Below are 26,251 nucleotides of genomic sequence, written 5' to 3'. Positions count from 1 at the left end.
ATTTCTACATAAATTATACACAGGTATTCCAGCTTCAACGTATTATATGCATTCAACAATATATCTGTAAAATAGGCGATATAGAATTAAGAAATGAAACACTCTTTTCCTGTGCTCCAAAGTATTGGATGATTTACTGGGGTGCCCCCAACCCCCTGTGGAGGCCACTGGCTTACACAAGACCACACCCAATGCCCCCAAAGTTACCATAATCAAGGAAGCATTTTACATTGTTTTCTTGGGTAGCTTGTTTTCCAAATCAGTGCTGAAACATCCCGTTCCAAAAGGTCCCGTTCCATCATGTAAGGGTTAAAAAAAATACCAACATGCCACATTTCATATCGGTCAAAGCGTTTTCTGCCACAGAAGCAGTTTTGAGGGAGAAATTGTCATCTAGCACCACAGTTATGCAAATGTGATAGTTATTTTTGACACTGGTAAATAATAGTTCTGTATGCACAGGCGCTGTTTTCTTACCTTATCATGCAGTCTCAAGTCATAATTTAGATGTTCGTAAGTGATTAGCATTTGGGGGCTATGGTAAGCAATTTGTGCAGTGTTCCCGATCTACCTTCTAACTTGAAAAGGTGATTAGCACTTTGAGGTGGGGAGGAGGGAGTACCTAACAAACCACTTCTCTTATCAAGGTGAATCAAGCCCTCTGATGGATGATTGGTTGATGTACGGACATGAGCCATACCCTGTGTTCACATTAGAACTAACGAACTGCCTTTATTACAAATTTGCCTTTATTACAAAATTGACTTCTCTTCAAATAGTATGAAAATCACTACCCCTCAGAATAGTAGGGGTATTTGGTGGCAACTTATTTGGTGGCAGAACAAAAATAGAATGAAAATATGCATGTGACACTGGTAATACAACAAGCACTGTACTATTATAAAAATCTGAGGAAGACTACAAGACAGCATTGCCAGCCCAAAATAGCTAACTGAGAAAGATTCCTTTATGCTAATGCTCTTAATTGCCTGGGCAGCTTTATAGAAAAGTCAGTTCCTGGCTAGGACTTTGAGAATCTTAATAGCCAAAACCAGGAGCCCAGTAAAAATAGTGTCACAGCAGGAACCCTGGTTCCTTCCTGCATTCTCTGTACTGGATGTCTTTCTGGCTAATTAGTGAATCACAGCCATTATGCAAATGAGCACTTCCTGATTGGCAACAGCTTGTATCTCTCCCCACCACCCATGCAAATGAGGCCAACTGAATGGTTGTTTGTAGTCCAGCACAGAAGGAGAGAATGAGAAAATGTCACAGCCAGTCTCCTTTGGAGATCACATGGTCTGACTTCTCAATTTATAGAGGAGGAGACTGAGCCTTCAGAGATTAGGACCCTTGCCTAAAGTTAGTAGTAAAGCCAAGCTTATTTTCAGGTTTTTAAACTTCTAATAGACTGTTTTCTTGCCTTTAATTTTTATTTCATCTTGGAAACCTTGGGATTCTACACACAGAAACTCGTGAAAACCCTATTATGGCAATGGGAAAACTAAGGTTGATAAAATGAAGTGTCATCAGATCAGGGATTCAAGAGACTTGTCATTTGAGGGACCCTAAAACCAGGGACTCTCTGCCCATCACATGGGAATTGAGCTCTATCCCCTGGCAAAATTCTTGGGTCATCTAAAACCATCATGAAAGAACATTGATGTGACTTTCATGAGTCCCTGAAACACTTTTCTACAGTGCTTAGGAAATACTCAAGGTTTCCTATCCCCTCTACCCCTGGAGTTCTAAGCTGAGGCCAGTGACTTCAGTCGTAGCAAATTTGTATTAGGAAAGCTCTACACTTCTGAATTGTTGAGACTGGCTTTATCTTTTCTTTCCTTTTCTTTTCTTTTTCCAGTTCCTTTGTAATCATCTCAAAGCCAAGTGCTCATTTCCACCAGAACTTTAAACATTGTGCCTTTATGTAGCACAGCTTTTAATTTTCCTCCCTAACAGAAGTGATTGTTTATGTTGTAAATGCCACATTAGTCTCCATGAAATGGAGATGGAATTGATTTTCATTTCAGAGATTTCACAGCTTGCCCCAGAACTTTGTGCTTGATTGCCAGTGCTCAGAAATGCATGGGCTTCTGAGAGGTTCAGAAATGATGTGTGTAACATGGCATATAAAAATGTGAGAATTGGAGCTGCATTTGTTGGGAGGACAGACCCCTCGTGTCTCAGTAGCTTTGTCTGTCCAGGTACTCAAAGAAACCAATGCCTTGAGAAGAGGTGACACCTTCAAGAAACAGACTTTAGTGTCAAGTTAGAGTACCCAGAGTACCACCTTCTTTCCCCTCCAGAAAGCTCTGGAAGATTTATTTATAGGTCCCTTAATTCAACTAGCATTTCCTGAGCACCTGCCCGGAGCTGCTTGGGCATCATTGGAGTGAAAGGAGTGGCATGCACCTTTGGAAGTTTATAACCTAATGGGGAGGGAAAACACAGGATGCCACCAGCGTATTTGGGAGGGACGAGTGGATGTGCTCCAAACCAAATACAACGCATACACCACTCAAAGCAACGGATGGGGAAAGCTACACGGGCACGTGAAGAATGGAGACCAAATGGAGGGCAGATGTCAGGTTGATCCAAAGGAAATGTTTTATTTTTGCTTGTCTCCCCTGCTGCCTACAGAGCTGCAGCCCCCTCCTCCTTGGGGAACCCTTTGTATTTAACTGCTGAAGCCAAGATGCCAGATGGCTCCACTCTCTTTCAGAGATGTGAGATAATGCCACTGGCATTTCAGGGGCTTGGACTGATCCTACATCTGTTTTGATCTTGGTCATCTGTTGGTCCGGTCACCCAGAAGATATGCTTTCCAAGGGACCTGCCTAACTTTCCTGGAAGCCTTTTCCTCTTTAAGAACTCTGTTGAAACTGGAGTTGTGAGAACACAGTTAGCATTCAACACAGTTGAGATATTCCCTGTCATTCTGTTGACTGTTATATTGGACAGACCACTTTAAAGGTCAACATCTTCATATGGAGTGTACAGAATGATGTCTGCATAGTGCTCTATATTTTTTCTGTGCAAGGTTTTTGGGGTTTTTTTAACAAGAAGTTCAAATATTTTCATTGACGTATAATTCACTTCCAATATGATACTAGCTTCAGGTGTGTGGCATAGTGATTCAATGTTCTATATATTATAAAATGATCGCTACCGTAAGTCTAGTTACCATCAATCATGATACAAGTCATTACTATGTTTTTGACATATGTATATGTATGGAATATACCTTCAAGCAACTTAGGTTGCTCCTACATCTTGGCTATTGTAGTTAATGCTGCAGTGAACACTGGGATGCATAAACCTGTTCAAATGAGTGTTTTCATTGCTTCAGGTAAATACCTAGAAGTGGAATTCCTGCATTATATGGTAGTTCTCATTTTTATATTTTGAGGAACCTACATACCTTTTTTCATACTGGCTGCGTCGATTTGCACTTCCGTGCAAGTGTTCCCTTTTCTCCACATCCTTTCCAAAATTTATTTCTTGTCTTTTTGGTAATAGGCATTCTGACAGATGTGAGATGATATCTCATAGTGGTTTGTATTTGCATTTCCCTCATGATTAGTGACGCTGAACATCTTTTCATGTGCCTTTTGTAGTGCCACACAAATATTAGTATTGCCTGTTCCAGCTCTGTGAAAAATGTCCTCAGTACTTTGACAGGGTTCCATTGAATCTATAGTTTTCTTTGAGTATTAATAGTATGGACATTTTAATAATGCTAATTTTTCCAGTCTATAATTATGGTATGTCTTTCCATTCATCTGTGTCATCTTCAGTTTTTTCAATTTCTTGTCATTTTCAGATATGTCTTTCACTTCCTTGATTAAATTATTCCTAGATATTTTATTCTTTTTGATGCAGTCTTAAAGGGGATTGCTTTCCTAATTTCACTTTCTGATAGTTTGTTGCCTGCTAAGTTGCATCAGTCATGTCTGACTCTTTGCTACCCTGTGGACTGTTGCCCACCAGGCTCCTCTGTCCATGGGATTCTCCAAGCAAGAATACTGGAGTGGGTTTCCATGCCCTCCTCCATAGGATCTTCCCCACCCAGGGATCGAACCTGTGTCTTCTGCACTGCAGGCGGATTCTTTACCACTGAGCCACTGGAGAAGCCCCTGATAGTTTGTTACTAGTATATAAAAATGTAAAAAGGTTCTCTATATTGATTTTATGCCCTGCCACCTTACTGAATTCACTTATCAGTTCTAATGCTTTCTTGGTGGAGTCTTTAGGGTTTTCTATACATAACATCATGTCACCTGTAAATAGTCTTACTTCTTCCCTTCCAACTTGGATGTCTTTTATTTACTTATTTTTCTTGTTTGATTGCTGTGGCTGGGACTTCCGATACTGTGTTGAATAAAAGTGGCAGTTGTGGGCATCCTTGCCTCATTCTTGATCTTAGAAGGAATACTTTCAGCTTTTCACCATTGAATATGTGTTAGCTGTGTGTTTGTCATATATGGCCTTTATATATGACTTTTGTGTCATATATGGCTGTATTAGCATATAGGGTAAGGTATGCTTTCTCTATACACATTTTGTTGAGATTTTTATCATAAATGGACACTGGATTTTGTCATAAGCTTTTTATGCATCTGTTGGGATGATCATATGACTTTTATCCTTTGTTTTGTTAATGTGATATATCACATTGACTGACTTTTCAGATATTGAACCATCCTTCATCCCTAGGATAAATCTCATGTGTTCATAAGTGCATGATTTTTTAATACATTATTGAATTTGATTTGCTAATGTTTTGATGAAATTTTTTTATTTTCTATTCATCAAAGATGTGTTGTGTGTTAATTGCTTAGTTGTCTCCAACCGTTTGTGACCCCATGGACTTTAGCCCACCAGGCTCCTCTGTCCATAGGATTCTCCAGGCTACTGGAGTGGATTGCCATTTCCTTCTCCAGGGGATCTTCCAGACCCAGGGACTGAACCCAGGTCTCTTGCATTCCATGCAGATTCATCAAAGATACTGGCTTGCAGTTATTATTTTTTTTTTTAATTCTGGTTTGGAATCACAGAATGCTGACCTCATAGAATGAATTTGAAAGTGTTCCTCCTGGCTCAGTTTTTTGGACTAGTGGGGAAGGACAGGCATTAACTCTTAAATGTTTTGTAGAATTTACCTGTGAAGTCATTTGGTCCTGAACTTCTGTTTGTTGGAAGTTTTGATTACGGATTCAGTTTCATCACTAGTAATCAGTGTTTTCAGTTTTTCTATTTGTTCCTGACTCATCTTTTTCGAGGAGAAAGAAACTTACCCATTTCTTCTAGGTTGTCCAAATAATTGACATCTAAATGTTTATAGCAGTCTCTCATAATTATAGTTCTGTGGTATAGTTGTAACGTCTCCCCGTTTTATCTCTGATTTTATTTATTTGGGCCTTCTCTCTTTTTATCTTAATGAATGTGGCTAAATGTTTATCAGCTTTGTTTATCTTTTCAAAGAACCAGCTGTTCATTTCATTAATCTTTTGTATTGGTTTTTATTCTCTGTTTCATTTTTCATCCTGTTCTTTACTATTTTCTCCCTTTTACTAACTTTGAGCTTTGTTCTTCCTTATCTAATTCCTTTAGGTGTAAAGTCTAATTGTTTACTAGGGGTTTTTCTTGTTTTTGCTGTAAGCATCCATCTTAGAACTGCTTTTGCTGCATCCCACACACTTTGGAAATTGCATTTCCATTTTCATTTGTCTCAAGATATATTTTCATTTCCTCTTTGATTTCTGCATTGACCTATTTGGTTGGGTTAGTCTCCATGTGTTTATATTTCTTCCAGTTTTCTTCTTGTAATTGATTTATAATTTCTTGCTGTCGTGGTCAAAAAAAGATGCTTGGTACCATCTCAGTCTTCTTAAATTTATTGAGACTTGTTCTGTGGCCAAACATGTGATCTATGCTGGAGATTGTTCTGTGTGCACTTGAAAAGAATATGTATCCTGTAGTTCTGGGATGGAATTTTTTATATATCTATTAAATCTATTAAGTTTAACATGTCTTTTAAGGCAAATGTTTCCTTATTGATTTTCTGTCTAGATGATCTATCCATTAGTGCAAGTGGGACATTAAAGTCTTCTACTATTATGGCATTACTGTCTGTTTCTCCCTTTATGTTTGTTAATATTTGCTGTGTGTGTTTAGGTGCTCCTATGTTGGGTGCCTAAATATTAACAAATGTTATGCCCTCTTTTTGAATTTATCTTTTTATCATCATGTAATATCCTACTTTGTCTTTGTTACAGTCTGTATTTTGAAGTCTGTTTTTTTTTTTTTTCTGATACTAGTATTGCTACCCCAGCTTTCTTTTTGTTTGCATTTTCAGGGAATATCTTTTTCCATCCTTTCACTTTCAGTCTGTGTGTGCCTTTAGATCTGAAGTGAGTCACTTGTAGGCAGCATATGGATAGACCTTAATGTTTTCTTTCATTTTCTCAATCCATTCAGCCACCCTATGTCTTATGATTGGCACATTTAGTCCATTTACATTTAAAGGGATTATTGATAGTTATGTATTATTTCCAGTTTGCTGATTGTTTTCTGGTTGTTTTCATAGTTCTTCTCTGTTCCTTTCTTCTTGTCCTGGTTTCTTCTCTTGTGATTTGATGATTTTCTTTAGTGTTATATGTGGGTGCCTTTCTCTTAATTTTTTGTGTATAATTTGTAGGTTTTGGTTTGTGATCACAATAAGGTTTATATATATGAGTCTATATATCGTAGTTTATTTTAAACTGACAGTTGCTTAGGTTTGACTTCATTCTAAAAGCACTATATTTTTACTATTCCCTTCATCTTTTATTTTTCTGTCATATTTTCCATCTTTATATTTTGTGTATCCCTTAAGTACTTGTTGTGGTTATATTTGGTTTTACTACTTTTGTCTTTAGCCTTCATACTTCATAGCTTTTTAAGTGGCTGCTCCACTGCCTTCCCTATATATTTGCCTTTACCAGTGAGATTTTTTTTTTCATAAATTTTCTTATTACTCGTTATGGCCTTTTCTTTTCTGCTTAAAAAAGATCCTTTAACATTTCTTGTAAGGCCGCTTTAGTGATGGTGAACTCTTTCACTTTTTGCTTGCCTGGGAACTCTTTATCTCTCCTTCAATTCTGAATGATAACCTTGCCAGGTAGAGAACTCTTGGTTGTAAGTTTTTTTTTTTTTTTTGGCACTTTAAATATATCATGCCACTTTCTCCTAGCCTGTAAATTTTCTGCTTAAAAATTAGCTTATAGTTTTGTGGAAGTTCCTTTGTATGTGACTAGTTGTTTTCTCTTACTGTCTTTAAAATTATCTCTTTAACTTTTACCGTGTTAATTTTGGCTTGTCAGTGTGGTTCTCTTTAGATCCATCTTTTTCAAGACTTTCTGGGCTTCCTGAGCCTGATTATCTGTTTCCTGCCCTATCTTAGGGAGGTTTTCAGCCATTATTTCTTCAAATAAGTTTTCTGCCTCTTTATCCCTCTCTTGTTTCTACAAAACAGTTCTCTCGCCTGGTCTTGAAGGTATGATCTTGCACTGGATGGCTTTTGCAGACTGGATGGAGTAGGAATGGTTGTGAGCCAGGGTGAGGGGTATCCCAGGGTGTGCCATTCAGCATATAATTTACATGGCAGTGTTGGGAGATGCAGTCACTTTGCTGAGGGATATCAGGGGATCTTATTTTGAATGATTGTCATCATTGTTGTTATAAACATTTCCACTTAATTATAACTAGCTCCATTGAGTTATAAATATGTACATTTTAATGTTAATAATATGAGCTTTATTGGCTAAAGATACAATCAGTGATTAAAACAGATATCTCTTGATGTCTAAAACCACCACCCTAAATTAATGATAAGAGTATAACGAGCCCTGGTTGACTGCCAATAGATGAACAAAACTTCTTTACATTAAGATAACAACTGAGTGAGATTTAATACTCCTGAGTGAGGGTACTGGGTCATCTAAGCCGAGTTGAGAGTCTCTCTCCCTGTCTGTCCATCTGTCTCTTTCTGTCTCTCTCCTCCTCAATGGCAGATGACAAACACACGCACAAGGTAGGGAAGAGGGGGTGGAAAAAGTGCAAATAAGTGACATGGAGAAGAGTTACTTGGAGCTGTCAGGGGGACACATTTTGACAAGGGGAGATGGAATTAGTTGGCTGCTGGGGAAAGCTTGGATCTATAGGAATGGTGGTGGAGAGGGCCACTTAGGTACTCAGGGAAGCTTCGGTCAGTATGCCGATGGTTTCCCATTGTAGGCCTTTTTCTTCTTTTATGGTGTTTTTTCTCTCTCTCCCTCTTTCTCTCTCTCACTTGCTGGTGTTTCTTCTTTAAACGGAGTAGGGGGAAGAGGTGGCTTGATCAACGCCAGTTCTCATTTTGCATCGAAGGGTAGTATTGATTTTCCACCCATGACTGCTGAAAATTAAAATTTCTTCATGAAGCGGGGTTCTATTCTTGTCGTATTCCTTATCTTTTTAAATATGATTACCTGCACTTCAGGGCTTCATGGCTAAAATCGTAATGGACTTCCCTGCCCACCACAGTGCACAGGATCAAGAGAGATTTGCCTGCAGGCCCGTGCTTGTGGCTGTAGGAGGACTGGCAAGGGCCTTGGGCTGGAATAGATGTTTTTCCTCTGGTGAGTTAATGCCCTGTCTTTGGGCCACCGGCTTATTGACTTACTACTAATTTTCCTGTCAGGATAATTCTTCCAATCAAGATTTAAAACAAACTAGGGGGTTACTAAAGCGCTGAGATTAAAGCCTAATGCTTTTTTTTTTTATTTGATTAAGATACTCTTATCTGGTTTCTTTGGGCCCAATTTAAACTCGGCACAAACCTTCCTTAAAGGGCCAGACTTGTTTGTTTCAAGCAAACACTTTTTCTCCTCTCCCGCTGCGTATTTGCTCACTGGGAAGAAGGAATAGATTACCCCACTGCATCAACTTTCAGGCAGCTGTTCAGGACAATTTTCTTCAATGTCTTGCCATGGAAAAAGAGACCAGTCATTTCCTAAGTGGTGATTTGGGGTGACCTATATTTTAGGAAACTATTGGATTCACCATCAGCTCCTGTCTTTCCAACATGTAGACCTAAAGCCTTAACAGAGAACTGCACTTGGGGGAGAGATTATTGAAAGAGGAGAGAGGATCTGGAAAGAACACAGCATGGTCACCTGATACCGCTCAGTGCACAGACTCGCCGTGGCTTTAAAGGCCGTCTTTTAAATTTATCTCTTATCCCCATTCTTTGCTTCTTAAATGATGTTGAGCCCCTTCACCAGTATCTGAGGAAGATATTATCCTGTTTATAGCCCTTAAGCTGTGACAAACCTAGACAGCATATTTAAAAGCAGAGACATCACTTTGCTGACAAAGGTCCACATAGTCAAAGCTACGGTTTTCCAATAGTCATGTAGAGATGTGAGAGTTGGTTCATAAAGAAGGGTGAGCGCTGAAGAATTCATGCTTTTGAACTGTGGTGTTGGAGAAGACCCTTGGGAGTCCCTAGGACTGTAAACAGATCAAACCAGTCAATCCTAAAGGAAATCAACCCTGAATATTCATTGGAAGGACCAATGCCGAAGCTGAAGCTCCAATACTTTGGCCACCTGATTCCAACTCATTGGAAAAGACCCTGCTTCTGGGAAAGATTGAGGGCAGGAGGAGAAGGGGGCAATGGAAGCTGAGATGTTTGGGTGTCATCATCGAGTCAATGGATGTGAGTTTGAGCAGACTCCAGGAGATGGTGAAGGACAGGGAAGCCAGGCGTGCTGCAGTCCTTGAGGTCATAGAGAGTCAGACACGACTGAGCAACTGAACAAAATCCCTTAAACCAAGTACACTTGGTTTACGAAGACTTGGATCATCCCCTTCTGTTCTTATCTGTACATGTCCATTTGTACTCCCAAGAGAAAGCTCCCCAAGCAAACATCCAGCCCAGCTACATAGTCTGGGTTGCAGCCCAGAAACAGACATACAGGGAGCATGAAGTCAGTGAGGTGGGTTCTGGGGATGCTCTTCTCAGCCCTGAACATCTCTATTTTTCACCAAGTTTTCTTTTCATCTCTCTTTCTATTAAAAGTCTTCTCAATGCTAATGCAATAAATTTAGATCTGTAGCCAGATGCAAAGCAAAACTTTTGGCAGGGAACACTCCATCAAAAGACATTGCAAATGAAATATGCTCTCCCTTGGGGATTATTCTACAGTTTAATTTAATTTGATATTTCAAATTAAATTAATTCAAATGGTGATGCAGTTTCCAGGGAAAACAGACTTCATTTATGATGTTCTGCCACCAAATTGTTTAGCAGCCATCATACATCTCACATTGTTAATGAAGAAAGATAAATAGTGACAAGGTAGGCTCTTCCCCTCATTTTCCAGTCCCGGCCATAAATAGAACACAAGGAAACCCTTCCAGCATCATACGCTCACTTACTGAGCAGCATAAATATTTATTAAGACCATTATAGTTAAGACTAATACTATCTGTGGACCCTTCTAGCTGATCATTTCCAGGCATGTAATGAAGATGTATGGGACCTCAGGAGAAGAACAGATGTGACGATTTCCGTTTTATAGTCCAGGAGACAGGTGGTGACAGGATTTACCCAGCCTCATATGGGGAACCAGGATGACAGGCAGGAGCTCAGATCCAGTGCCCAGGTTCTCAACCCTCCACTTTATCAGGTTATGCTCCCAGCTTGTAGCCCTTCACTCAGTCTTAATATAATCTGAACTATGTCTGCAGTGTCCAAGCAAACAGAAAAGGGAGTCATTATGGAGTAAATGAATCAACATAGACATTCCATCTGGGAAGCCAAGAAGACTTGCGTGCCACAGTTGTGTTTTATGTAATTTTAGTGTTCAGGTTATCAGACAGCGAAAGCACCTCTTTTCTTCGGTTGCCATTTTTGTTTGTTGTTTTTCTTAAGTAATCTAGGCTATTACTCTCTTTTGCAAGTATGGCTAGCTGAGAAAGGAACCCTATATCCCCGTGGTTTAGGATGGAGCTTGTGACTCCTCAGGGTCATTGCAGGGCCCTCCTGCCTGGTTCTGGAAGGCCTGGCTGGCTATGAGTTGGAGAGAAAGATGCAACTCCCCTCTGAGGCTTGGGAAGAGGTACTTGGTGCTCTCATGGGCGGTCACTTTGTTTGGAAAGGCTTCCTCCAGTATAGAGAGTGGGCAAGCAGACATTTACCATTGTGTTATGTCCTGGGGGTCGGGAAGATCCCTTGGAGAAGTAAATGACAACCTACTTCGGTATGCTTGCCTAGGAAATCCCATGGACAGAGGAGCCTGCTGGACTACAATTCATGGGATCACAAAAAGTCAGACACGTCTGAGCAGACACATGCACGCACACACACACATATGTCCTGGGGGCTTTTTTTTTGCCTATTTTTCTTCTTTCTTTTATAGCACAGGTTTATTGAATGCATGCTGTCCCTTGAGTCTACTAACCTCGTGTCCCAAAATGTTGACTGGAGGAAGGCAGACCATTGTGGAAGGCTTGCTTCTCTGCTACTTTCTCTATGCCCACTGGCCACATGAAAACTCCAAGGCTTTTCTGCTAAACAGAATTTAATATTATGACGAGAGACTGTGGAGGAGCACAGAAAGCTAGATTTATAGCGGTTCATGGCTGCTTCCTTCAACAAAGGACACAACTTTTAGCGAACAAAGGGGAGTTTATCTACACCAACATCTCATGCCCCCAGCTCTGCCCAGTTCAGCCCCATTTCCTCTTAAAATCCCAGAGAAACAAGCAGACTCCTTTATTCTTTTTTTAGGCCTTCATTTGGGGAGAGTTCTTTTTTCTGGGTACAGCTAGGAGAATCCATGGGTTTAGATTTTTTTTGTCTGGAGAAATGAAATTTGCATTCCTCTGACATGTGAACCTTTAGGGAAAAAATAGTAATTATTAGAACAATGATACTTTATACAATAGACGCTTGTAAATTATACACAAACTTGAAAGCCTTCAGTGTCCTATAGTTCTGCATTTGTTTTCAGGTACAACACCCAGTGGGCTCATTCTGTTGTAAGGATAATGCTATTATGCAATCATTATTATTAGCACAGTAATGATCATGTAAATACTACAGCACATAATTAACTCACCAGCCAGTTAGCACCTAGGATCTCTTGAACTCATAAATGCCTAACTGATCCTGACTTTTTTTTAAAGTCATCTTTTTAGTTCTCAAGAGAGGAATCCACAAAATCCAAAAGTGAGGAGGTTCCTAAAGACAGTTTTGAAAGCCAAGACCCATAGTCAGCTACCTAGCCGAAGAGACCGTTAAGGGCTACAGTGTTTTGAACATCTCCCAAGAGCTCGGGAAATGTTTCAGCGCAGTGTCTTATTTCCTCTTCACAACTCAGGGATAGGGGTTCCTTTCCGGCTTTTGTAAAAGAAGAAACTGCACCACAAGGAGGTAAAGTAACTTGATCAAGGTCACACCCTCAGGCAGAGTTGGATTTGAAACCAGTTCTTTTCTCTCTCAAGCCAAGATTTTGGCAAGCTGTATGTCTATAATACAGTTTGGCCGCCACAGTTACAGATAAACACAAGTTAAGGAGCCTGGACTTGTCTCTCTTTTTCTATGCATCTCCTTTCACTTTGCATTTTTTTCCTCCCTCTCTAGTTTTCTTCTTATAATGAGATAGACACTGAACTTTTACACTAGTACTCACTCTTTATTTTTTCTTTTTCTACTCAACAAATACATTTGCTAAGAATCCATTTGCAGCAGTTATTGTAACAATTACTTTGCACAGTTTTTTAACCGATGGTTCCTCTGGCCCTTAAGACCTCACGCCCCAAAGTTATTATAACTCCCTTATCAAGGAGCTCAGTGTGTAGAGAATGATCTCTGTGACAAATGCTAAGTGAATTGAGTTTATTTAGCCAGCGGAATAGAAACTTGAACAGTGTTTTTCAAACAGCGTTCAAGTTTATAACAGAAATACTGAAACCTTCCCAGCTGTTCTCCACTGCTGGCAAAAACAGAACAGAAGGAAAGTGGTTCACTCAAAGCAGCAGACATTCTGATTATGTATAAGAACTTTCTGGCTGTGAAGAATTGTTAGACAAGGACATGGTTTACTGAGGTGGGCTGTCCTTGGAGACCTTTCGGAATAGGACAGTTTGCTTCCTGGGGCATCTCAGATGTAGAGAGACTGGATTGAATGAGCTGAGTAGCGGGGTCATTCAGGCTAAGTCCTCTCGTTGCACAGAATGGATTTAGACAGTTTGCACTGTCTCTACAAAGTGGAAGTTGCATTCATTTTCTGGGAAATTCTGCAGCACAGATAGAAGATAAACTATCTCTGATCTAAAGGATCCAAATCGATTTCTCTGTCCAAATCACATGTGTACACATCCGGATAGAGAAACTAGACAAGATCATCTTAAGATAACAAACTTAATTGGATTTATAAAAATCTATAGCTGTTGTTAGCCTTAGAGGTAGGGGCTATGTAAATGTAAGCCATCTCTACAGTGATAGTCGATGCGCACTTTATTAGCACAGTCATGGAAATGGAGACAGATGAGCATCAGTCACTACGGACCTGGGTTCAGATCCTCGTACATTTCATGTGATCGATCTGAGAGTCTGCTTCCCCTGCTATAAAATGAAAAGCGTTATAATACTTCCTGGTATGGCGAGAGGGAGGTTAAGTCAGCATTTGTACATCACCCCACAGAGTACCTGTCGATATGGGGTGGTTCTTTCCCAATAACATGTTCCACAGAACCTCTTCCATTCCAGCATGGACTGGTGGTCCAGCCCAGGAGCACTGTAATTCCTCATTGCTACATTCACTGGCAAGTTCATACCACATCCCTCAGCCAAACCCCTCCAGCCTGGGCTCTCATTTGCAAAGATGATAGGAGAGGAGGGCTCTCTCTGGCTTTGAGCTCATACATATCTGGGCATTGAGTGTTTTTACAGCTGGTGTGTCATTTTCACGGCACCTCCAAGGAACAGGAGATGTTCAGTGGGGTGGGCGTTGAGGAGGTAGCACCACAGCAGAAGCACTGAACTGGGGATTCAAGGACTCGAGACTGGCTTCAGGGTTGCCAAGGTGACTCGGGGCAGGTCAGTTTACTGCCCTGCACCTCAGTAGCAGTTAGCATGCCTTCTGCGCCGACTGTGTGGTGAGGACCTGCTTATTACCTTCATTATCGTCAATATCCCCAGTAAGCCCTGAAGCAGATAGATAACACAGCCTTCATTTTACAGAGGGGGAAGCTGAGGTTCAGTGCAGTTGGGGGTCTTCACAGAGGACCCCTGATAACCAGTGAACAGATGAGCAAACATTAGCACCCGTGACACAGGGCATCACAGTGGGCACCCGCCCCACTCCTCGGCTCTGACTCAGTTTCCTTGTGGAAAAAATGAGGCTAGATGGAGTTCTCTGGGGTTTTCTAGGGCCCAGATAGCTGATGAACCTAATTCTGGACTTCTCCCAGCCTCAGGGCCAGTCTGGATGCATGATGGTGGAGACATGGAAATGATGCCAACCATCAATTTCCATCTCTCACTCCCACCCCATTCTTTTGTCTCCCTCTGTAAAGACTATTTGGGAGTTCCCTTGTATTTCCTTCCCTGAAAAATAATCATTGGCATCTTTTTTTAAAGGAAGACTTTTTGGTAAATGGGCAGAGTCCAGAAAGTACTTTGGTAAAGGAGCCACTTGCAACATGATCCTATTTCTTTCGGCCATACTCTTGTAGCATCATTATGGGCCATCAGTTAGCCTCCTCTACCCTTGCGTGATCTTCTGGTGCTCAGTCTCCAAGAGAAAACGGGCAGGAAGAGAGGACGAGGCTTCCTCGTTGGATGCGGAGGAACAGGGCAGCGGCAGTCAGTTGTGTGTAGCAAAGGTGTAGACCATCCAAGCCTACCATAAATACCAGCGAATGTTCAGATAAGTCATATCAGGAGAGGGCCAGGGGACCAAATTTATGTAGTTGAGCAAGGATCAAGCTCCAAGGGAACACAATCATGGTCTATAAATACCTCTACAGAAACAGTATCAATGAAGTGAGAGTTAATCACCATCTCCAAAGTCAGGAGGACAAAGTGCACTAGCCCTCAGCGTGGAGAGGGAGCTGGAAAGCACAGGAGTGAAAACTTCAGAGCTGAGAGAGGCACCGGGACAAAGGGCCCAGCTACCCAGGGAAAGTGGCCTTGCTCCCCCGCTGCTTGGAGACCTGGCAGGAGGAGAAATGCTAATTGAGCCAGAGTCCAGGGAGGCCCGGGAAGGCTAGATGGGGGTCAAATGGGATGACCCAAGGGGTTCCTCCACCTATGATTCAGCAAACTGAGGAGTAATTACTTGCTCTTGCAAATTGCTTGGTAAATACACTGAGTAAATCAAAGTAGCCATTTCAGCAGAGGAGTAGCTGGGGATGGGCAGATCGGAACCTGCAGATTCTAGAGAGAGCCTGTGCAGAGTTGGGTTTGTTTGTGAGACTTGCTCTCATAACACTGGATGGCCACTTGTCTCGGTTATTTTTTTGTGTGTTCACTTTTAGCTGCGTGGCATGCGGGACCTTAGTTCCCCAACCAGGAATCGAACCCACACCCTCTTCACTGGCATCGTGGAGTTCTAACCACTGGACCACCAGGGAAGTCCCTGACCTGATTTAATCCACATTTATTAGCACGAAAAGCAGCTTCTCTTGTCAGACTGCGGATCCCCTACCAAGGGCCTTATCGAGCCCCAGCCTCCCTGTTCCTGCCCCTTCCAGAAGAATCCTGCTCCTCTTCCGTCTCCACCACCTATCACATCCCGCCTGTCCCGCCCCGCCCTTCAACAATATTAATGACTCCAGCCTAAGTACCTGAGTGGAACCAGGCCTCTCCTCCACAAAGCATGTTTAGAGATGGCCCGAGTGCCTGCTGGGAATAATTCTAGCCGTAGGCAAGCTCAAGAATTATTGATGAAATAACCTTTTGGGGCCTGAGTCTGGGGTTTTGCAGATGCAACGGCAAGATTGTTGTTTAAGTGGGGACTTGATCAGGCAGTGACCTAGAAAACATTTAGTTCTTTTATTGCTTTCACAGCTTCCCGGGGCTAACGCTGTCTACTGCCACGGAAGCCTGGGCAGCTCACTGGGAAAGGGAATGAGGGGAAGTGGACAGTGAGGTTGTCCGCAGATCCAGAAGGCCAGAAGGAAACGAGACAGTGCCTGCACCCCCAGACAAGAGCACCCTGGGTCTCCCACAGCACTGGAATGGCGTAAAACAATTCAGCTTTGCAGCAACTTGCTGTTTTCACCTGAAATGCTCAACCTCACTGGATTCGAAGAGCAAATAAATCCATCAGGAGGGAGGTGGTTAGTAATGCAGGAGGCCTTTCCAGGAGCCATAGCGCTAGGCTGGTTCAGATGGATACTGAGACCTAGATGAGAGGAAAGTCATCTGGAAGGTCAAGTTCAGCGCCAGAGGGGTGGGGACTTGAGGCTGACCACAGTTCTCCAAGGGGCAAAGACCACCACAGGCACCCTCTGCAAATAGAAGCATAGGGGGCTCGTCTCTACTCCCTGCATGTCCCCTCACCCGTTCAATGATTCTCTCGATTTGAACAATCTGTGGAAGGGAAGACCTTTGGTACCACAGTAAGAAGTCCAGGGAGTTTCTCGGTGGGCCAGCGGCCAGGACTCCATGCTTTCACTGCTGAGGGCACAGGTTCCATTTCTGGTTGGGGAACTAAGATCAGAAAATTTTTTTGAAGTTCAAAATCTCTGAAGGTAGGACATGAGCATATCTGTTTCAGAATACATTCTAGAGGCAGTGAGGGCTAATTAGAACCAGGCAGAGACTGAGGGCAGAGAAACCCCACATATACACAGTGTGGGCCACAGATCACCCACCAGGGAACCATAGGGCCCTTCCCCCAAATCTATCTAACTGGACATTCTAGGCGAGGGGCTGGAGAACATATGCTTGTAATAAGCCCCCTGCGTGATTCATGAGTACCATGGAGTTTGAGACCAATGAGTTAGGGACACGTGTGTATGTGTGCGTGCTCAAGTCATGTCCGACTCTTTGCAACCCCATGGTCTGTAGCCCACCAGGCTCCTCTGTCCAGTAAATTTTCCAGGTGGGAATACTGGAGTGGGTTGCCATTACTTCCTCCAGGGGATCTTCCCAACCCAGGAGTTGAACCCATGTCTCTTGCGTCTCCTGCATTGGCCGCCGGGTTCTTTACCACTGTACCGCCTGGGAAATGAGTTGGGAAGTGATTGCCGTATTTGCAGTTCTCCAGGTGAGAGAGAGCAAGGGCCTGGATTCGGAAGTGATCATGACAATGTAGAAGACAGCAGGCCTTCTTCTGTAGAGAACTTCTGTAGCGATGTTGTTATCAGGATGTGATTGGATGAGGCAGAAAGAGAGATCTCCAGGATCGTGCTGAGGTTCCCAACTTGGGTGCCTGGGTGGCTGGTAATGGTGATGCATGGAAGTTGGAGTTTTCGTTTTGAAATTTTTGAGTTTCTGATGTTATGCGCAGGGTATGCTGGTGGAGATGTCTGTCAAGTCATCTGAAACGCCCATGTAGAGCTCAGAAGACAGGAGGCAGATCACAGGGAGAGCTAGGAATTTGGGACCCTTGACTGATCCTGCATAAAGTTGATCCTAGTTCGAGAGGCAGAATTGACCACTTTCTCTGCCACATATCCATAACACCTGTACAGCACGCATCACACCATGTGGAGTCTGTTTGCTTTATGTACCTGCTCTTCTACTCAGTCACAGGCTGATTAAGAATAAGAACCCATCATTCATGTCCATATGCCCAAATGCCCAGCACAGTGTCTGACATACATGAAGTTCTTTAAAATATCACTGAATACATGCAAGAAAATAGAGAATTAGATGAAATCAAGAAAGGTTCTGTGGACCTGACCTCAGGAACCATCAACATTTACAGGGTGGATGGAAGAGGACAGGACTGCAAGGAAACCTGGCAAAGGGTGGTTAGAGTGGGATGAGGAGAAGCAAAAGAAAACAATGACAAGGAGGAAAGAGAGAGGAAGCCCTTGGCTTCCCTGGTAGCGCAGATGGTAAAGAACCTGCCTGCAATGAAGGAGACCTGGGTTCGATCCCTAGGTTGGGAAGATCCCTGGAGAAGAGAATGGCAACCCACTCCAGTATTCTTGCCTGGAGAATCCCATGAACAGAGGAGCCTGGTGGGTACAGTCCAGGGAGTTGCAAAGAGTCAGACACGACTGAGCAACTGAACTGAACTGATGAACTGAGACATGACTGGGCGACTAATACTTTACAAAGAGAAAGGAAGACCCTTCAGTTACTGCAAAGAGACCAAACAGGGATCTGACTGGTGGTGGTGACCACTAATGGTGTCCCGTTCAGGAGTGAGGCTAGTGTGGTACAAAGATAAGCTCCAGACACCAAGTCTGGCCTCTGGAACTTTCATCTGGTTCTTTCTTTGCAAGTCCAAGTAGCTCTGGCATCATGAGGGTGAGTTGTGAAGCCAAGAAAACCCAGATTGTGTTAAGCAATGAGATGGCCAGAAAAATCCAGATGGTTGCTACAGCTCAAGCTCTCATGTGGTCCTCCCAAGGAAGTGAACCCAGTGGTTAGATCATCTGGATACTTTTTTTCCCTTCTCTCCTTGATCTTTGGCCTTATAGGCATCTTTTCATGCAGATGTTTGGGAATTTAGTGGGAAAACAAAGAACCATCAGAAATGGCCATACCGAGAATACCCAATATTTACTGTAACACAACCAGTTATCTGGGGGCTTTGTTTGGTTTGGTTTTCTTTCCTTTCTTTCTTTTCTTTTCTCTTTTTCCTATCTTGGTCTTATTTCACTGGCCTCAGCTCACATGACCACATTGTAAATTTCCATTTTGTCTGTTGTTTTTTTTTTTTTTCCCAGACGTTGAAATATGAACCAAATGCTGTTTTTAATGAGTTAGGAAACTGTTCCGGCTTCTCTGTCTCTCTCTTTTGCCTTTTGAATTGCTGTAGGGTGTACCTCAAAGCTTCTGTTGGAAGCCTGCAATTTCAGAGTCGTTTTCTTTAGGCAAGAGAAGCTGTGCTGTATCTCAGAGATATCACCACGGCTCAAGTTCAAAGAGTCTCTGGTGGAAGAACCAGGATATGGGGCTTGGAAGGTGGGAGGGTGGGAGGTGCTGGAAGAGGTGTCTTTGGATCGTCTGGAGTAGCTGGCTGGAGGCAGGGTGACTGCCTGGATGGTGGGGGTGCCCACTAGTGGCCAGGGTCTCACTCTTTAAGCTAGACCTCCAGCCCATAATATTCAGCTACCCCATGCACATTTCCACCAGGATGGCTCCCCTCACCTCAAACCTAAAATGTCTTGAGCAGAGTCTGTTGCTTTTCTTATCAGTTCTATTACTGTTTCAGTCTTTATTTAGTATCTTGGACTGTGAAGAAGGCTGAGCGCCGAAGAATTGATGCTTTTGAACTGTGATGTTGGAGAAGACTCTTGAGAGTCCCTTGGACTGCAAGCAGATCCAACCAGTCCATTCTAAAGGAGATCAGCCCTGGGATTTCTTTGGAAGGAATGATGCTAAAGCTGAAACTCCAGTACTTTAGGCACCTCGTGTGAAGAGTTGACTTATTGGAAAAGACTCTGATGCTGGGAGGGATTGGGGGCAGGAGGAGAAGGGGATGACAGAGGATGAGATGGCTGGATGGCATCACTGACTCGATGGACGTGAGTCTGAGTGAACTCTGGGAGTTGGTGATGGACAGGGAGGCCTGGCGTGCTGTGATTCATGGGGTCGTAAAGAGTCGGACACGACTGAGCGACTGATCTGATCTGATCTGATGTGGCAGATGGAATTTTAAGTGTTGGGGTCATGATGATGGGCAACAAAGACACGGTTCCTGGCTGAGGAAGCCTATGTTCTAGTGAGGAAAGCAGACTTGAAATATGGTTGACATTGTCCTGAGTGCCATAAATAACAGTAATAACACTAATGTTCATTGAGTCTTTACTGTCTACCAGACGCCATGGACACCACCATCGGACACGGAGACTGGACTTAGTCTGGAGGGTCAGGACAGGCTGTAGTGTCCCTAACTGGTCCCCACTGGCCTCCAGACACACACTTTGGAAACTGAGGTCTCTGTCTCTTCTTCCCACACCTTCCTCTGTAACATCGCCAAGCACGGCGCCACCTCCATCACCTGCCCCTCCTCTCCATTCTTCGCCTCCCTCCCTGGTCCAGTAGCCTGCCTCCCACAACTGGACATCACAATAGCCTTGGCCTCTCTGGTCCAGAAAGGCTGCTTTCTGCTCAAAGTCTCAGTCACTAATTCAAAAAAATGTTTATCAAAGGGCCTTTCCTCACCCCTCACAATTAGGTTGTATGTTTCAATAGAGAAACTGATGCTAACTATGGTCCCTTGACTACAGATAGTCCAGCCTCCTTCCTCTGGTATGCTTGCCCTCCCCCCACAAGCCAGCGTTCCAGATTCATCCCCACAAATGGCCTGTTCACATGTCCCCTGGCATGACTTCTGTCTTCTTGGGCTCCCTGACCCTCTCCACTTCTACTTATTATTCAGTAATAAGGCCCTAATCAGATGTCACCTCTCTGTGAGGACTTCCCTGGTGAAGCCAAGAAGTGAAGTACTTTCTCCCGTCACTGCATTTATTCTGAGAGGCATTCATACTGCAAATACAAGCCTGTGTGTCTCACACACTCATATACATGGCACACACGTGGCTGATAACCCCTAGGAACCCTTGTGTGCATCTACTGTTGGTAAGCCTTGGCTTTGCTCCAGGGCCTGTGCTAAGCAACCAGCCAGATTCTCTCTTGTTCTCATCATGGCCCTCTAACAAAGTAGCTCTAGCAAAGTATCAAATATGGGGATATGATAACAAATCACATCCCTGTATTACAGATGAGATCAAAGAGGTTAGGTGAGTTGCATAAATAAGGTCACACAACCAGTAAGTGCCAGAGCAAAGGTTCAAAGCCAATTTTGACCTAATCCCATGTATGTAACACTGCATGGCCATTCACCAGGCAAGAATTCCTCTTCAAACAGTCATGTACCTCAGCTTCCTTGTACAGTGTTTTGCATGCAGTATGCATTCACCGTTATATCCCAATACCTCACACAGAGTCCAGAACATCTGCTGCATGCACAGTAGATACCTGGGACTGAGTGAATGGAGCTCTTGCCGGGCACTCCAACGAACCTTCTAAAGGAAAACAGCCACCACCGGGGCCTGAGAGTGTTAACAAAAGCTCCAGTGATTCCTATGCAGCCAGGCAGCACCTGTCCGCAGACTGCTGTCCAGCCAAAGGGACACTGAGGCAGACAGTTGTTGACTGACTATCCCGAGGTTAGCAGCCTACCTCCCACCCCGAGCCAACTTTTGTAGTCAGTTCCTCTTGGTGTCCGCCTGGCTGTAAGATAGAAACTAACACTGGGCAGAAAGCAAGCCCTTGTCTCCATCTGTCCTGTCTAAGGAGATCTTAAATTGGTTTTCCTGACTCTTTCCTCTGAGGAGGTCCTTACCAGGGCCTCATCTCAGATAAGCTAAGTAGGGGACAGCCTCCAAGCAGCTGACCTAGAAACTCCAAACCACAGCAAACCAAGTCTTTGACCTGGAAGGGCCTTGTTGTTGGGTTTTGCTTAATGCAGATCCATCATCTTCAGAACCTTCTTGCCTCTTTAGAGAGGAGCCATGTTGCCTGGCAACCAATGTGTCAGTGAGGTGACAAAGTTGTTGATCAATAAAGATTGGGTCTCATAACCTCTCTCTGAAATTATGTTTGGTCTCTTTGAGTCTCTAAGCCACTGTCTGCTGATGTCTTAGCAGCTGGGGTGATGCATTCAAAAGAAAATAAGATTCAGAGTTAGACATAGCTAAATCAATGTCCCAATCCAGCCACATACTGGCTGTGTGACCTTGACAAATCACTTGCCCTCTCTGATTCTCAGTTTCCTCAAACCAGTGGTGAGGAGACTTTAGTGGGAAATCTCAGGTCCTTCCAGTTCTGACATCTATGATCTGTGTTTCATGACCTGGGGCATGAGCTCCTCCCATGATCCAAGTCTAGTGTGATGAAGGGACTCAGTTCTGCTTCATGTTGGTCATCCTGAGTTATCATTCTAGACAACTGAGGCATGAAAATAAGTCAGAAGCAATGAGAGGGTAGGATACATTGTCCTTCCATGAAAACCTTCCTCTTCCCAATCCCCAGTCTTGCCTTGATAATAAAACCCCCTTTCCTACAGACAGACAGCACGACTCTCTGGGAAATCTTCAAGAAATGTCGTCCATATGTTTTTGAGTCATTTACACTGAACCCATCATAATATTGTTCTTTGAAGATCCATTTACATTTGTTCTAAAGGCTTATTTTAAAGCTTATGCAAATGAAATAGATTAAGGTTGCATTCTGGAAGCTGAGGCTGGAAAATGGGAAGTTCATTTTAAAGCTCGGTGTAAATAGAGTTTCACATGTGTTCTAAATAGTTCTTCCTTCTTAGCCCAAGTGGCCTCCGTTCAACCCTCCGGTAACCTCAGACCGAGAGAGAAGTTCTCTGGGTGGGAAATGCTAATTGGTGGCAGTTAGGAATAATGGAAAGAGCCAGGGAATGGGAGCCTAATTCTCCCCCTCTTAACTAGCCTTATGGCATTGCATGAGTTCCCCAGTCTTCCTAGGTTTCAATTTCTTCATTTGGGTCCCACACAAGATTTCTGTGGCTCCCTCATGTCAGCATCATAAGAACAGATTTCGAGGAGCAGCTTTTGGACTCGTCACCCTGATCTACTGATTTATAGTCTCCAAGAGTGAAGCCTGGATTTTTTTTCCCGCGCCCCCCAAGTAATTCTGATGTGTGCCCAGGTGTGAGAACCACTGGTCTAGGTAATCCGTAAAGATCTTCCGTCTTCACCTACAAGATTCTATGATTTGTTTCTGAAGTCTCTCTTTTCCACATGTATGTCCCTACCTGCCTCCTACACTCTTGTATGTGCTAAAAATTTTCGTTCTTCATATGGCCCACATTGTGGACACTAGGGACTTTTCTTGGAAGAACCCTGATGCTCTTGTTGAAGGCTGATTGGATGTAAGAAACTATCATTTGTCATCCCAACACACTCTGATGGAGAGGCTGAGGTGTGGAGCTCAATATCCGGTGGCATTACAGAGCCCCTAAGAGTCATTGTGTCTGCCCTACAGAATCGAGCAGACCCCCTGGTGAACAAATACATCAGTCAAATGACCTGCATATTGATACCCATCTACCTTTGTAGGTGGTGAGTAAGTGGCATCATGGGAATCTGCCTTAGGATGTGGACCTGTGCTCCAACGCACTGGTGAAAGTGGAGATGGGGGAGAAGAGTCCTGGGCTTGGCGAAGGACACCTTGTCTCTGACCTGAGTTGCCTCCTCCAACCGTTGAGAACGGAGGGTTGACTTGTGTTACATCACTCCTGGGATGGCTTTCTGCTCAATGCCTGCAGAAAACAGCTCCTCATGATGAAAGCTTCCCCCTGGCCTGCCACTGTCCCTCCTCTCATGTAGCCCCAAAGTCAGAGCTGTCTGATGTCATGTCTGAGGGCCTTGTCACTTGTTATACCATGGAGGACTCTCGGGGAGTGAGGTGTATCTTCTGCTCAATGAGTCTGGCTTTCTCCACGCAGCGTGGCCTCGTTGTGATGTCAGTCTGGCAAGGGTTACCTTCTCTGCTCCCAACGAGGAAAGGATATACCTGAGCTCAGAGAGGCAGAATTAAGGATCTGTCTAACTTTGCGGCTTCCCTGGTGGTCCAGTGATTCCGAATCCACCTGCCAGTGCAGGAGACACGGGTTCAATCTCTGGTTGGGGAAGATCCTACATGCCGCAGATCAACTAAACCCACATGTACCGCAGCTACGGAGCCTGTGCTCTAGAGCCCGTGAGCCACAACTCCTGAGCCCACGTGCTGCAACTGCTGAAGCCCGCTCACCTACAGCCTGTGCTCCAAAGTGAGAGAAGCCACGGCAGTGAGAAGCCCACGCACCGAAAGTAGAGAGTAGCCCCCACTCGCCAAAACTAGAGAAAAGGCTGCACACAGCAACACCCAGCACAGCCAAAAATAAATAAATAAGTAAAATTAAAGAGAACTGGTCCCCATGGCCATCTCAAAAAAAAAAAAATTTTGTCTAACTTTGTCCTTCAGTCCGTTTTTGTGCGCCCACCCCTCCCCACCTCTCCATCAAAGCATCCAGTACCCCCTAGCTGGTAGCTGGCCGCTACCATCTTAAAGTCTTGAGCTACAGGATTATTGTTTTATTAGTCTTCTCTCCCAAGATAAAAGACGGTGCTGGGAGAGAGCCGTGCTTTACCCATAGGGATAAACTGCAAATATAAGCAGCGTGATTCCAGGCAGGAGAGATCTGTGAGTGAGGGGCTTTCACGTGACCATCCCTCAAGTCAGGGCATGTTTGTGACTGCTAAAGGCCTGGAGTATCCAGACAGACTTTTCTCCAGACGACTTCCAGACGACGGCGGCACCTACCATCTCCATTGACTTTAGCAATAGAACAGTTTCGTTTCTTTCAATCCTATTTATAAAAGCATTTTTTACACCGCTGCTTCAATTCAGCCCCATCTGCAGTTCCTTCCATTAATCACAGTAGAACTCCCCACTGTAGCTTTCATTACCTGCTCGAAATGAATGTGGAGAGAAAACATAATTAGATGCCACTTTTAAAAAATAATATCTCGAAAATAGAGCAATGACTTAAATAAAACAGAAAGAAGAGGGGAAAAAAAACACCATTTGAACTAATGGGCCAAATTACCTTAGGTTAAGCTGGATTTTAAATCAGGTTTTTCTTTCTTTCTTTCTCTTTCTGCCCCCCTGCCACCCCTCCAGTGAATCATGACAGATCTAGAGTTCAGCTGGATGGGTGATTAGATTTGCTCGTCCCAGCTGAAACAATGAAATATTTCTGTAATATTAAACGTGTCAAACTGATCAAAGTGCAGTGTCAAAATTCTAAGTGCTCCTTCTCGTCCAATCCCCTCCGCTCTGGCAAAATGCAGCACATTTTATTTGCTGCCCCTAAATTCCCTGAGGTTCTTGAAACCTGACCCATGCTGCCTGATTGGCAGGGGTTAGCGCCTCTCTGCTGGAGGTGTTTGCCCCCACCCACGCCGAAGGCCATCTCACCTACCAAGCCCGCCCCCTCTCCCCCGCCCCCCCCACCCCATGCCTTAACTGTGGTTTGCGCCTCTTTCCGCCTGAAATACAGACTTTGTATTTGAAATACAGACTTTTTTTTTCTTTCTTTCCAGAAAAGGGTATTTTTTTAATTCAAGTAACCAGAGGGGGAGCCCCAGGCCAGGACAAATAATGACTACCTCCTCCCCGACAGAACAGGTGGAGAAGGTGGCCCCCGCACACGACAGTCAACACAGCCCCCCCTCACTCTGCTGCAGCATCCCAGGGGCACGGCCCCACCTTCCCTGGGACTGGGGTAGTCGGTACCCGCTTTGCTCCAGGCCCCTTCCTCCAAGAGCTTCCTGGAGGAGGGGACCGTGGCAGAACACGAGGCAATGAGGATGAACATTTGGCGCTGGTAGCCACAACAGTGACAGATGTCCAAGAATGAAACATTTAACAAACAGCAACACAACTGTCCCGAGGTAGTTTGCAACAGAGGAAAGAGGGAACCCGAACCTCGGGGGTTGGGGAGGAGCAGAAGGCTGGGAGTGAGCAAGACTAGCTCCTTGTTATTAGTGCCCCAAGGGAAGGAAGGAGGGGAAACTGAGGCCTAGAGTGGAAGCAGACAGGGAAGGGGAGTGGCTCCAGCTCGAGGGGAGGGGAGCCCAGGCCTCCTGGGTCTCACCTGGATAAAGGAGACTGCATTTTCCATCATTGCAACTGGATTCCAGGATGAGGGCAAGGCGAGCTGGAGACTGCCTAGATTCCTACCTTCCTTCCTGTGCCCCCAAGAGGGTGGCCCAACCTAGTGTAGGGACTAGGCAAGGTGGGAAGAAGAGGGGGTGTGAGCCACCCCTGGAGAGACACAGGTCGGTCGGGGGGAGGGGGGCATCTCGGGGCAGTCACCCCGCTCCAGTGGCCGCATCGGCTGCCGCTAGTACAATGGCGTGGGGCTGGTCCAAATGTGAGGATGAGATGGGGCTGGGGCCACTTTCAAGGCCGGGGAGCCCTCCCAGGCCCCTTAATGGGAAGCCAGAG

The 26,251-nt window shown here is 44.2% G+C and overlaps 1 protein-coding gene and 1 long non-coding RNA gene across 4 annotated transcripts in view; one reads left to right on the top strand and one right to left on the bottom strand.

Moving 5' to 3' along the window:
- The window catches only part of KIRREL3 (kirre like nephrin family adhesion molecule 3), a 603,489-nt gene that overhangs the window by 259,294 nt on the left and 317,944 nt on the right, over positions 1 to 26,251 (top strand). The gene's annotated exons all lie outside the window — the stretch shown is intronic.
- LOC138986266 (uncharacterized) overlaps positions 24,429 to 26,251 on the bottom strand; it is a 38,046-nt gene continuing 36,223 nt past the window's right edge. For both annotated transcript variants that reach the window (XR_011463125.1, XR_011463126.1), the window contains one exon: positions 24,429 to 24,708. This is a non-coding gene — a long non-coding RNA (uncharacterized lncRNA). The remainder of the gene's footprint in view (positions 24,709 to 26,251) is intronic.

This window comes from Bos mutus, chromosome 29 (assembly GCF_027580195.1).
Source record: "Bos mutus isolate GX-2022 chromosome 29, NWIPB_WYAK_1.1, whole genome shotgun sequence".
Taxonomy (NCBI): domain Eukaryota; kingdom Metazoa; phylum Chordata; class Mammalia; order Artiodactyla; family Bovidae; genus Bos; species Bos mutus.
Note: the sequence above shows the minus strand (reverse complement) of the source record. Positions and strands in the feature narration are given on the sequence as shown.